The 13,168-nt window shown below is 44.0% G+C and overlaps 1 protein-coding gene across 6 annotated transcripts in view; it reads left to right on the forward strand.

Annotated features, from left to right (window-relative positions):
- MAP3K13 (mitogen-activated protein kinase kinase kinase 13) overlaps positions 1 to 13,168 on the forward strand; it is a 140,568-nt gene that overhangs the window by 8,535 nt on the left and 118,865 nt on the right. The gene's annotated exons all lie outside the window — the stretch shown is intronic.

Raw genomic sequence — 13,168 nt, forward strand, 5'->3', positions numbered from 1 at the left:
GGTTACCTAGGGATGTGGTGGAATCTCCTTCCTTAGAGGTTTTTAAGGTCAGGCTTGACAAAGCCCTGGCTGGGATGATTTAGTTGGGGATTGGTCCTGCTTTGAGCAGGGGGTTGGACTAGATGACCTCCTGAGGTCCCTTCCAACCCTGATATTTTATGATTCTATGATAAAGACTTACAGCTCACTGGGATCTGTGGCAGGTCGCTGCTGGGGGAGCCTCAATCAGCTCCCACCACTCCAGCCCCAATCAGGGGAAATGGATTGCTAGGTTTGGATAATCACTGACTGTACCTGCCAGCCTCTTAAGGCAGAAGCTATAAGGCTGGGAGGAAGTGAGGCTCAGAGAGAGGTAGGAGCCTGCTACTCTGTTGCTGACCAGGCCTGGGTTAGGCCAAGCCATTGTAAATAGACTGTATATAGTAGGAAACTGGTGGTGGGAAATGGACACAAATAAAGAGCATGGATGTTGCACCAGCTTGGAGCCTCCCTGAGTTTGGGAGGAGCAGGGTCAAGGGTCTGAATACTCAGGGGCGCAACGGGCTCCCCATTACAGGATCTTTCAGACTGAATGCTGTAATAAATGTAGTATTATTATTATATATTGCTATTATATTGTTATAGACATGGCATAGAACAATTTTCTAATATTAGGGCTTTTTTAAGTAGTTTTCACCCAAAAGGAAATTAGGCAATTGTAGCAGCAAAACTAGTAATTCATGGACTTCTGAAGTAAATGTGGATGATTGGTAAAACATAGATTTGAAAGCGTTGTTAAATGTTTGTCTGGGGATTCAGTATGATCTCTCAGCACCCTGGATAGTTAATACAGAGCAGGTTAGCAGCTAGGACAGAAAGATCTCAGAATAATTTTCTTTGTCCCAGTTAAGTCAAGAACTATTATAACAGTAGTAATAAGATCACAAGAAGATAGACAAAAGGGTAAGGGAAGTGTCAGTCTGATGAGAGGGAAAGGAGGGGCAGTCTGCATAAGTGCACCAGTAAGGCAGAGTTTGGCATTGGAGAAGTAAATTGTGAGAGGCTTCGAATACCAGTGGGGATACAGAAATACTATAAAAGCATCTCGAGAGATCAGAAATGTGAGCAGCATAACTCTCCCACCCCCCCAAAATGAGATTCAACTTGGAAAAATCCTTCTGGGGAAACAGTAAATAATGATAAATACTGAAGTTAAATGAGAAGGAAAAATCTTTAAAATGGTAATGTTGAAAGAGATGTAGGGGAGAGCAAATTATATATGAGTTTGCGGCAATCTATGGTAGTCAAAAGGCAGATTCAATTTTTGGGCTGCCATGCATGAGGGCATCACATCACAGAGCAAGACAAATTAGTCCTTCCTGGCTCCAGTGCGAACACATCGGTAATACTGCTTTGTACACTGCAAGAAATAGACTTATAAACTAGAGAGAGTTTTCAAACAGCAACAGAAGTGATCAGGGGGCTGAAGAGATTGATTTATGAGGAGAGGTTAAAAGATGATTACAGGTGGGTTGAAGAGTACATATATGTTTGAAAGGTGTAAACAAAAGAGAAGGAAATAGTACAAGGGTTCTCAAACTGGTCAGTGAGGCTCAGGCTTCGGCTTCAGCCCTAGGTGGTGGGCTCAGGCTACAGACTCCCTGTCCAGGGCTGAAGCCCTTGGGCTTTGGCCCCGGGACAGCAGGGCTTCAGTCCCCCATTCTGTAGTCGTGTAGTATTATGAAGGGCTTTAAGCTCTGCTGATGAAAAATACTATATAAGTGCTAAGCATGTCCATATATTTTTTTAATTCTTGTCTATGTTGAGGCTATTTTCATTGTCTGAGGATGGGACCAGGAACAGTGCTAGCTTCTTTGCTTCCTTGCCCCTGATGTACTTGTCCTTTCAGGTCACATTGAGCCATGGCCACATCCTCATTCTCCCCCGTGTAGTGTTAGGGAAAGCAAGGCTAGGAACATCACTTCCCATTCTGGGAGTCATAGGAGTTGGACCTTCATTGCCACATAAATCAGAGGGAGTTGATTGGGGCTTGTTGCTTCTCTCTCTGCCCTACCTTCTGCAGAGGCCGGGGTGGTGGTGTTTTTCCCCGCAGAGTCCTTGTGAGTGATGGATGTTTCAAATGTCACTGGGTCTCAGTTGACGGGGGAGAGAGCCATCTCACTAGTGCCCTGTAGCTCTGTCTGGTCTGAGAGGCCTTTGGATGTATTTAGACCCAATGCTAAGTTCACAGCTCAGCATTTCCTGGCCCGATAGAGCGAGCTGAGTGCCAGTGCTCCATTCCATTGCCCAGCCTGGAATTCCTGATCTTTTTTTCACCTCATGGTATTGAAGTTCCTCAAGGGGTTTTACACTCTTGCCCACCAGTCAGAGAACCTGCTCCTGCTGGGGACTTGGTCCTCCTGAAGCTCTTGGAGCCTCTGTTTGAGGCTCTTTCAGATGTTCCTTTCCCCATCTCACTCTGAAGTTGGTCTTCCTGGTGGCTGACACTTCAGCCACAAGAGTGAGTGAACTTCTGGTGCTTATGGCCCAATCCTCCATATGACAGGACAAGGTCACTACTAAGGTGGTCTTGGAATTTCATTTGAGCCAGTCAGTCCACCTGTCTTGTTACTGAAACCACACTAGATGCTGGGGGGAAGAGAAGCTATAGCTCTTGGTGTTACCAGGACTTTGCTTTATTATATTGACAGGACCAAACCGGTTAGAACGTTGTCCCTTCTGTTTATTGCCACAGCTAGATGTTCTAAAGGTCCATCCATCTCTCCATAGAGAACGTGGAAATGGGTAACGCAGCATATCTCGCTATGTGCCTGGCATGCTGCTTCCACTGAACATCGCTCCACCAGAGCTCAAGCAACATCCTCCTCTTCCTGCTTCAGGAATGTGCCAATATCAGAAATCTGTAATGTGGAGAAACCCACTGACCTTTGTCAAACACCATGCCTTAGACTTGGCTACTAGCTCAGATGCCATGTTCATGAGAGCCGTACTTCGGTTACTGTTTGATGTAGCTGGAACTCTTCGTTTCCTGCCATCCTGAGAGGATGCTGCCTGCCAGTCACTTACAGTGGGATCCAGTGACTCATGCTGAAAGAGGAAAAAAATGTTGACTTACCCTCTGCAATAACTGTGGTTCTTAGAGATATTGTAGTCAGTGTAGATCCCATGACCCAGCTCAATCCCTATTGAGTCCTCAGCTACCATGGGCTTTAAATTGCGAGGGAAGTGAGGGAGGGTCACAGGTGCCCTGCCGTTACATGCACCTGTAGTGGGAACCACACTGATGACAGCATCTCAAAGAAGCACAGTTTTATTGTAGTATAAGTAGGGCTCTGTGTCTGTCATGGAGGTCATGGATTCCGTGACTTCTGCAGCGGCCAGTGTGGCTGAACCCAAGGCTGCCCAAGCGGCTCTGCAGCCAGCCACACAGGCTGCTGCTCTGGTGACCCCGGGCAGCTGGCCACAGGGACCACCCAAGCAGCTGCCAATGGGGTTAGCCCCAGGACAACCCCCCTTCCCGCATGGAGGTGGCTCCCACCCCCAGGGCACTCTCCTCCACGCGGTGGTGGTTGGAACACTGGCAGCCCACCATGGGGCTCCCCCTTTGGCAGGGCCGGAGCAGCAATGGGCCCCCATGGGGTCCCTTCCCCGCAGCGGGGCCCCGGGCTTTCCCCCTGCAGCATGCCTCAACGGTGTAAAAGTCCATGGACAGGTCATGGGGCCCTGGATTTTTTTTGGTTTTTGCCTGTGACCTAGCCATGACTTTTTACAAAAAAAACTCATGATTAAATTGTAGCCTTAAGTATAAGTAACCTTTTTGGTCCCCTCCGCTCCCCCCACCCCACCATGGTATGTTGTATTACCATAGAAACAGAAGCAAAGCAATGTATACTTAAGTGCAGTATTGTTACCCTTGAGCTTTGCCTCTGCTGGAATTCCCCTGTTATTTCAGAAATATCTATTTGTGGAGTTTCGATAGAACCTGGTTTCATGTGACATAATCATTGAGGCATATCAGCCACTATGTATCTGTGTACCTTGACCTTTGGGTTTGTGCCAGGGGGATGCACAAATACAGTAACTCACAGCATGAAAAAAGCAAGTATTTAAAAAATGAGATTGAATCATGTTTACAGAAAAGTCTTTGTATGGATATATTTTTGTAGGGAGAGCTTGTGGTGAAGAACTGGAAATAAAACTGTATCTATTGCTGACTGTAGTGTTTTTGAGTTCTCTGAATGAAAAAATGGCCAACTACTTCTTGTAGTGTCTCTACTCCTGTAAAGAGTGTGTTCAGATAAATAAGAGGTTTTTTAGTTCTCAGAGTTGTGGGGAAACAAAACATAAAATGTATTGTTCCCAACACAGCAATGCCAGTAGTTAAAGTTGCATAAGTGTTCCCATTTTAAAAGTGTCTTTCATTTGTGTGTAACTTTCAAAAGTTTTATCATTTGTGTTTAAAATTGGCCATGTTTGCTCTCAGCTTGTGTGGAGCACCACTGCCTACCTGATGGGTTTGGACTAGCCACTGCCTCAGTTTCCCCTTCTTGGACTCCTGATAACTTCAGCATTGGCTTTAATGTGTTGAGTGACACCCTTTTGTGGGGGCTGGGTTTATTAACAAAGTTCAAAAGAAAACACAAGAACTCCCCCCAGCCTTCCTAGCGGGCTCACAACCCTTGGTGCAAGGTTCTTAGTCCTGTCGCTGCTGAGGCTTTCCACTAAGCAGACTCACTCTCTATCAAGTAGCAGTTCCTAACAGGGCTTTCTTCCTGGAGTCTCCCTTCTCTTAGCTCTGGCTCTCCACAGGCTTCTGTCTTATTTTCACCTCAAAAGGCCTGATTTAGCCACATGAAATTCTTGTAACATGACTTAGCTTATTCTCTCTGCCTGTAATTGTGTTACAGGTAGGGCTGGACTCTTCTCCCCTGAAAGAGGCCAGCCTCCCTGTGCACTGTGCCTTTTGGTTTTAGGTGACAATCTATTTTGTTTTGGCTGAACTTTGTAAGGATTTAGAAGACATCCACAGTGCACATGCCATGATTTCTATTCATAACAGGTATCTATTTAATTCTTTTTATTGCGCATGACCATGGGTATGGAGTATGAGCTGTGAGGGTGTTCATGGAACTAGACAGGATGCTGATTGAGAGCATTGAAGGGAGGTTATAATGGAAGCATTTAGGCTTCTTTATAACTGCCATTACACACTCCAGCTAGAAGTTCATATCTGTGTATTTTTATTAAAATTCTTTGCTAGAAGAACAGTTAAGTTGCCGAGTAAGTGTGCACTGTTTTGGAAATGTCAATCTTAATGGCATAGGCATAACTGACCCACTGTGCATATGAATTATTATACAGTCTCTAAAGACATGATTCCATACCATTTTTCCCCGCAGGATGCCGGCCTCTTTGAGCTGCTTGGACAGTGAATGAAACTGGCTTATGTATCTCATAAATCCTGTCTTCATTCAGCAGAGTTGATTGGCATGCTGTGAGTGATGCAAAGACCACATATTGGTCAGTGATGATAAAATATTGAACAGACGCTACATTCACTGAGTCTCCTATCCTAATCCTACCTATGCAATGAATAAGACATGGTTCCTGTGGGGAAAATGGCATGTGCTCATGTATTTTGAGACTCTGTTGTAATGCATATGTGTACAGGGCAGAGGTGAACATTAATATCCCGATTAACTTGGTATTTCCTGTCTATTGGGTAGCATGATTTGTCAGCTGCTCCTCTCTAGACACCTGCTTTCCTCATCTGCCATCTTTCTCTGTAGGGCTGTGATTATCAACAGATTGTATAAAGAAAGTTACCACGTGACACCAAGAGTGCTAGGAAATCAAAACACTATATTTTTTGACCCTGTTGGAAAAGTCAGAGCTGCTTCACAGAAGACTAGCATCCAGCTGCATTGGCAGTGACAGGTACATGGGCTCTGCAAATGGTTCTCGCCACCAACCATCAGTGCTGAAAAGAAATCTAAACCAAAGCTTCTAGATAGGCGTGTTTAATGGCCAAATTAACCATTTAATTGCCTTTTTGAGGATTGATTGAGGTTGTGTTATCACATTTGCGCAATCTCCATATAGTGTTCTGAGGGGAGATCAGTATTACCATTACTTCTTATACCTGATGGCATATAGTCAGTGCACTCCCTGCTTCTTAGCAAGCACATCACAATGTACTTATATGTACTTCACAATCTGCCAGGATGTACTTTACGTGAGTTAAAAGCTAAGCCCCTTAATGAGCTAAAGCTGTTATGTGGGGGGTTTCTAGTAGGCTGGACAGGTTTAAATAGTCTCAGTAGTTTGTAGCCAGTCACTTTGAAAATTGCTAAGACATTCCTCTTTATTAGGCTCTTGCATTGTGAGCTAACCTATGCTTTCCCAGTTTGTTCTGACACTTGCTTGTCAGTTCAATAGTTGTAGCACTGAGTGAACTAGAAGCCAGTATCCTAATAGATTAATACAACTATAGCTATAGCAAGAATAGGTGAGTTAGAGCTGCTTGAGATTTATTTAAAGTCAAGAGGGAGGGAGAGAGTGTAACCCTTCCCTTTAATCAGCTGATTGGCAAGTATTACTTAAACAGGAAGTGACATGGGGAGGAGAAAGGCTAGGGGCTTTTAAATGCAGAGTTGTCCCCCTTCTAGTGGCAGAGCAGGAGGGAGTGCAGGAGGGAGAGCTGCTCCAAGTGGGCTTCTGCTCTGTCTTCAGGTACATTTGTTTTAGATCGGGGCAATGTGTTAGTTTCTGGGCACATAAATTGTCTTTGTTTTCCTTTTTAAAGCCCCTTTAAGACTGCTGTTAATGCACAATCGCTTGTGTGGACCCCAAAAATGTTGTCTGTGGAACTGATTTCTGATAAATGTCACAGGACTCCCTGACTCTGCAAGCTTCAGCATCTCACTCTGCCCCTTCCATTAAAGGGAAAGCATCTGGGAGGCCTTGCAGGAGTTAGTTCAAAAACCCTTGTTACATATTAAACCGTAGTGTATGCCCTGGGGCTCACATAGAGTGTGACAGAAGTCTATAAAATCATGACAGGTGTGAAGAAAGTAAATAAGGAAGTGTTATTTAATCCTTGTAACACAAGAACTAGGGGTCACCAAATGAAATTAATAGGCAGCAGGTTTAAAACAAACAAAAGGAAGTATTTCTTCATGCAATGCACAGTCAACCCGTGGAACTCTTTGCCAGAGGATGTTGTGAAGGCCAAAACTATAACAGGGTTAAAAAAAGAACTAGATAAGCTCATGGAGGATAGGACCATCAATGACTACTAGCCATGATGGGCAGGGATGCAAAACCATGCTCTGAATTGTCCCTAGCTGTTGTGTGCTAGAAGCTGGGGAATGGATGACCGGAGATGGATCATTTTGATGATTACTTGTTCTGTTCATTCCCTCTGAAGCACCTGGCATTGGCCACTGTCGGAAGACAGGATACTGGGCTAGATGGATCTTTGGTCTGACCCAGAATGGCCATTCTTATGTTCACTGGCTCACTCCTGTTGGAGCAATACAAAGGGCAAACTGTCAAAGTATCTGAAATGTAAAACTTTTTTATAAGAATTTCCCTTATTCTCTGTAAGCGTATAGTCTTTTAGAGGGAAATTCCCTCCTATACAGTTCCTGAGATGGTATTAATCAAGGTGTTAACTTTCCTTATTGTGTGGGGAGTAGCAGGGGGAAGAATGTTTAGACTGTCATTTTTGGATGACTCTTGATACAGTTGAATCCTGTTCCTTGTGAGTTTATTTTTTAAGACAAGGCAAAACAGGAGGAGAGGAAAGAAAGTGCAACAGATGTCTGTTTCTAGTTCAGCTGCTGGGAAACAACAAGCACAGCATATGATCTTATTAGCCCTTCAGCACTTGGTAAAACTTTTACCAGTATCAGGCTGCTTAAGGCATTATTCAGAGCTTTCTTTTTCATTACAGCAGTGTTACAAGGATGGGTTTATCTTAAGACCGACTTTTACTAGATAGAAAGCAAAAAAGAAACAGAAGTAGTACAATAGGGAAGTAAAAATCACCGTAGGGAAGGGGTGGCAGCAGTTTCCCATGCCAGATGGTGGTCAGGATTCATGCAAACCTAATAGATGGGGTGATTATCATCTGGCTCCTTCTCCTCCTCTATTCAGGACATCTTTCAGGATCACGCCCAGTGGTGTGATGGTACATTCCTTGGTCACAGCAGTCGGTGTTGATAGCTGTGATGATGAAGTTCACTTCCTCTCCTTCAGTTTAGCTCCTTTAAACTATCCAGTCCACAATCAAGTTGCTAAGTAATGCTCCTCCCTCCCCTTCCCCCCCCCCCCAATTCAGGAAAAGCCATGTCTAGAAAGGGGTGGCAACATCAGCTATCAAAATTAATATTTATTATTTGTATTGTCATAGTCCCCAGGAGCCCTAGACATGGACCAAGACCCCATTGTGCAAACACAGAACAAAAAGAATTTGCCAAAGAATGCAAAAGAATTTACATTCTAAGTATAAGGCAAGAGACAACAGATGGATACAGACAGACGGGGAGTAGAAAACAGTGACAAGACTATTTGTTAGCATGACAGGCTGTCTCTCAGCACATCAGCGGCCTAACCATTCTCAAGTTTTTTGGAGGCAACTGAAGAAAAATACTGAGGTGGATTTGCAGATGTTTACGGGGAGCTTCTTTCAAGCCTGCATGATGATGATAAGCTGGCATCGTTGGCTGATTTGATGGGGAAGTCAACATCTTGATAGTGAGTGATAAGTAAGGTGTGGTTTGACCATGAAAAGCCTTGCTAGTGAGGACAAATAGCTTGTGTTTGATTCAGTAGAGAAGAGGGAGCCAGTGCAGGGATGCAAGGACGGGGTGACATGGCCAAAGTGATGGGCTAGGAAAATGATCCTTGCACAAACATTCTGAATGGATATGAGCAGGCAAGATTGCATTTGTCAAGGCCAGAGAGAATATTGCTGTACTAACTGAGCTGTGAGATGATGAGAGCCTGGACGAGAGTTTTAGCTGTGTGGCGGGATAAGAAAGGCTGCATCTTAGAGATGTTATTCAGAAAGAATCTGCAAACATTAGATTTACCCTGGATGTGAGGACCTAGAGAGACTTCCAAGTGAAAGATGATGCCCAGGTTATATGGGCCTGCATGACAGGCAGGAGAGTGGCGTTGTCCACAGTAATCAAGAAAGGAGGTAGCAGGGAGGGCTTAGGGGGAAGATTGATCTTGATCTGATAGCTAATTATCCATGAGGAGATGTCAGAGAAACAGGCTGAGATTTTAGTTTTTTATGGGAGACAAGTCAGGAGTAGAGAGGTAGATCTGATGGTAGTTGAATATGTGTTTTGTGAATGACATTATCCAGAGATAAGGTATAGAGGGAGAAGAGAAGGTGACCAAGGACAGAACCCTGTGGAACCCCCTCAGAAAGTGAGAAGGCAAGAGGAGAACATGGAGAGGACAGGTTAATGGAAGCCAAGTGGAAGACAAAATTTCAAGAGGAGGAGCATAGTCAGTGGTATTGAAGGTGGCTGTCAGGTCACAGAAAATGAGAATGGAGTACTGGGTCTGAGCTTTGTCTATGAAGAGGTAATTAGAGATTTTGGCGAGAGCAGTTTCAGTGGAGTGCAAGGGATGTGTGACAGATTGTACAAACAGAACTCCAAACAGAGATGTAGACAACGTATTCAATGAACCTAGAGATGGAAGGGAGATACGGTGATAGCTGGAGAGGCAAATGGGGTCCAGGGTGGTTATTTTTTAAGATAGGAGACACTAAAGCATGCTTGCATTATGAGGGGAAAGAGCAAGAGGAGAGTGAGCAGTTAAGGAGAGGAGTAAGTGAGGGTATGAGACTGGGTGTAAGGGAGATTAGAAGATGGATGGGGTCACTGCCGCAAATAGAGGAATTAGAAGAAGACGACAGCAGATGAGAAATTTCTGCATGTGTGACAAGGAAGTAAGATGAGGAGGGGGAATGGTAGGTGTGCCAAGGGAGAAAGATCATGTGATATTTAGTCACTTTTCTCTTGGAAGAAATTGGTTAGAGCCTATGCAAAGAAAAATGTGGAGGCAGGAGAGAAGGAGGATTTGAGGAGTGAATCAAAGATGGCCAAAAGGTGGCTGGGATTGAAGACATGGGATTCAATTAAGGTGGAGAAGAAGAGTTTTTAGCTAGAAAGATGGCAGAGGTGAAAGAGGAGTGAACAAAATTATAATGGAGTAAGTCAGCCTGGACGTGGGATTTCCGCCAGAGATGCTCCAACAGTGCACCACCTTCTCCTGTCATTTTACTGCCATTTTGATTTGTTGCCATAAGCAATTTTGTGACCTTACCAGAATCCCTGCAAACCCCTAATCTGTTCTTTTAGTTTAAACATGTTTTGTTTGTACTAATTTCTTTGGCTCCATCTTTCACTTACTTTATCAATGGTTTTATATAACAGGTCAACTGAACTTTCATCTGTTTTTAACAACTCAGTGTGACGGGCTGGACCCCTTGGGAAGCCACCGGATGTGCTGAGATACCACTGAGTCTACCTGTTCTGCCAGCATGGGCCCCCTTTAACCTGTCTTGCTGAGCCAAACTCTTAAAACCTCCTCTAACACATACAGGCAGGACCACACCCAGCTGCAGATCAGCTCTGGGAAGACTCAGTTGAAGGAACTTGCTCCAGCCCTCAGATGTCCACCTCCCTTGGAGTGCAGACTCAAAAATATATTATGAAATTCACCCCCTCCCTCAATGTGGAGAGAAGTGTGCGTGCTTCTTTCCCCCACAGTTAGAAATGACAGAAACTGGGTTTAATAATAAACAAAACAAGTTTTATTAACTATGAAAGGCAGATTTTACGTGGTAAAAGGGGTAACAAACAGAACAAAGCAGATTACTAAACAAATGAAATCAAGCACGCAAACTAAACTAGTTTCACTAAAGAAATTGGTTACAAATAGTATTTCTCACCCTAGATATTGCAGGTAGGTTGCAAAGTTTCTGTGGTTCAGAGTTACAGTTATATTGCTTTTCAGACTAGACCTCTGTTTCAGTCTGGATTCCCCGTTTGCCTTTCCTTCAGGTGGCTTTTGCAATCTTTCTTCTTGGGCAGACAGCCATGGAGAGGAGGAGTCCTGCTTGGCTTCCTCTTCATCCTTAAATAGGATTTACATAAGGTGGGATTCCTTTGTTTCCCAAACTTGACCCCCTTATAGTGGAAAGTTACAAGAAGTCCCAAGTAATGTTTTAGTGTCAGGTGACAAGACTACCTGACTCTGTAGTATCACATCATCCGTGAGTCGGTGGCAGTATGGAGCGTCCACAGGAAGGCCAAGTCCATTTCATAGTCTATTGTCCTTGATGATGGGCCATCCGATGTGTCTGGGTTTTCCATTGTTCTACCAGAAGTGTTGGCAGTGGACGTCGCCCAAAGTAGTGTAGTTGAAATACAGATACATTGTCAACATTCCTAACTTTGATACAGAAATGATACAGGCATACAAATTGGATAATCACATTCAGTAAATCATCACCTTTCCAATGATATCTCACATGAGCCATCTTGCATAAAGCACATCTCAGTTATGTCATATTCATGTCATAAGCATATTTTCATAAAGAATATGGAATGACACATCACACTTGGGTCACAGGCCATTGCACACCAGCAGCCTTTGAATGCTGTTTTATTTCCCATCTCATTTCTATATACATTCTTCTCCTATGATTCTCCATGGGCATTGCCCTTCCTTGTATGTGCCTGCCATGCTGCTCTTGATCAGCAAGTGGCTGGCAGCACTCACTCTTCTCCTTACTCATCCTCCAGTTCCTCCACTCGCCTCCTCTTCTCTTTCCAGTCCTAGGATGATCTTATTCTTCAGTGTTTTTCTAAGCTGGTTGAGCCTATATTTGAGGCACCATCTTTTGAACTCTGTTTGCGGGTATACAGCCTTCATCCTGCTATGTTGTCTAGTGTGCTATAGCAGCCTCTTAAAAGGAAATGAACAGTTAACAGGTATATTAAAAGTTAATATACTTTCTTCTTGTGTCTTAAATCTGTCATTTAAGATTATAAGGATGCCTTATGCAGCAGTGTGTTTTCCTAAGTTCTTTTAGTTTTGCCCGTGTTCTTTCACATCATTTCATCCCATCAGCTGAAGAGCTTCAAGGTGGGAACACACAGTGTAATGATAAATATATTTATCCTGCTATGGATCTTCTGTGTTGAACAATTTTAACTCATGGGGACAGACCTTCCTTATTGGGTATATTTGAACCAGTAGCTTCTTTTCCAGTCTTTCTGCCTCCTCAGAATAGAGCAGATGTTTCCTCCTCTGTACTTTGACAGAACTCCTGCAAGGAATCCTTTCTTAGTGAAATGAATTTCCCCTTGATTTTTTTTATGGCAATTTTACTCTCTCTCCTGGAGTGATTATGAAGAAACTGAACTGAGTGGCCTGGTGAGGGGCTTTTATGATCCTTATCTGCAAGTAATGTTTTCTATCAGATAGGAAACTCTGTCCCATCCTCGTTGATGGTTACCTGATCTCAGATATTCATGCCTTTGTCACCTTTGACTACAGCAGTGTGCTATACCCAAGCATGAAGACTTCAGCATTTAGGAAACTCCAACTAGTACAGAATGCTGCAACACATCTCTTCAGCTACATGGGTTACTCTGAGCACATCAAATCCATCCCTCCCTCTCTGTACTGGCTCCCCATAGAATATAGAGTCAAGTTTAAGGCCTTGGTCCTTATTTTCAAGACACTCAGGATATTTAAAAGGGGAGCCAGGATATTTAAAAGGGCCTAAAGCTCTGGGATAAAGACTGTGGTTGATATTTCTGCTCCTCAGGCGCAATGGCACGTTGTGCTCCTCTGTGCAGCAGAAAGCTTTTTAAGGGTCTGGTTCCAGACTGTGGGACAAATTCTTTCAGAAAGTAAGAACCATCTCAAACCTCCCCACTTTTCACTCCAAGTGCAAGGTGCACTTCCTTGACCCCCCCACCCCTAGCGTACCTGGTGGAGAGAGTCCCTCCTCCTCCTGAGGAACCAGCATGAGCACCATCTGTGCTGCCACATCTTGGTATTAGGGCTCCATAAACAGATCCTGAGGTTCCAGCAAGGCCTTATGAATCTCTACACAAAACAATGACAC

The sequence above is a fragment of the Eretmochelys imbricata genome, chromosome 9, assembly GCF_965152235.1.
Source record: "Eretmochelys imbricata isolate rEreImb1 chromosome 9, rEreImb1.hap1, whole genome shotgun sequence".
Classification (NCBI taxonomy): Eukaryota; Metazoa; Chordata; order Testudines; family Cheloniidae; genus Eretmochelys; species Eretmochelys imbricata.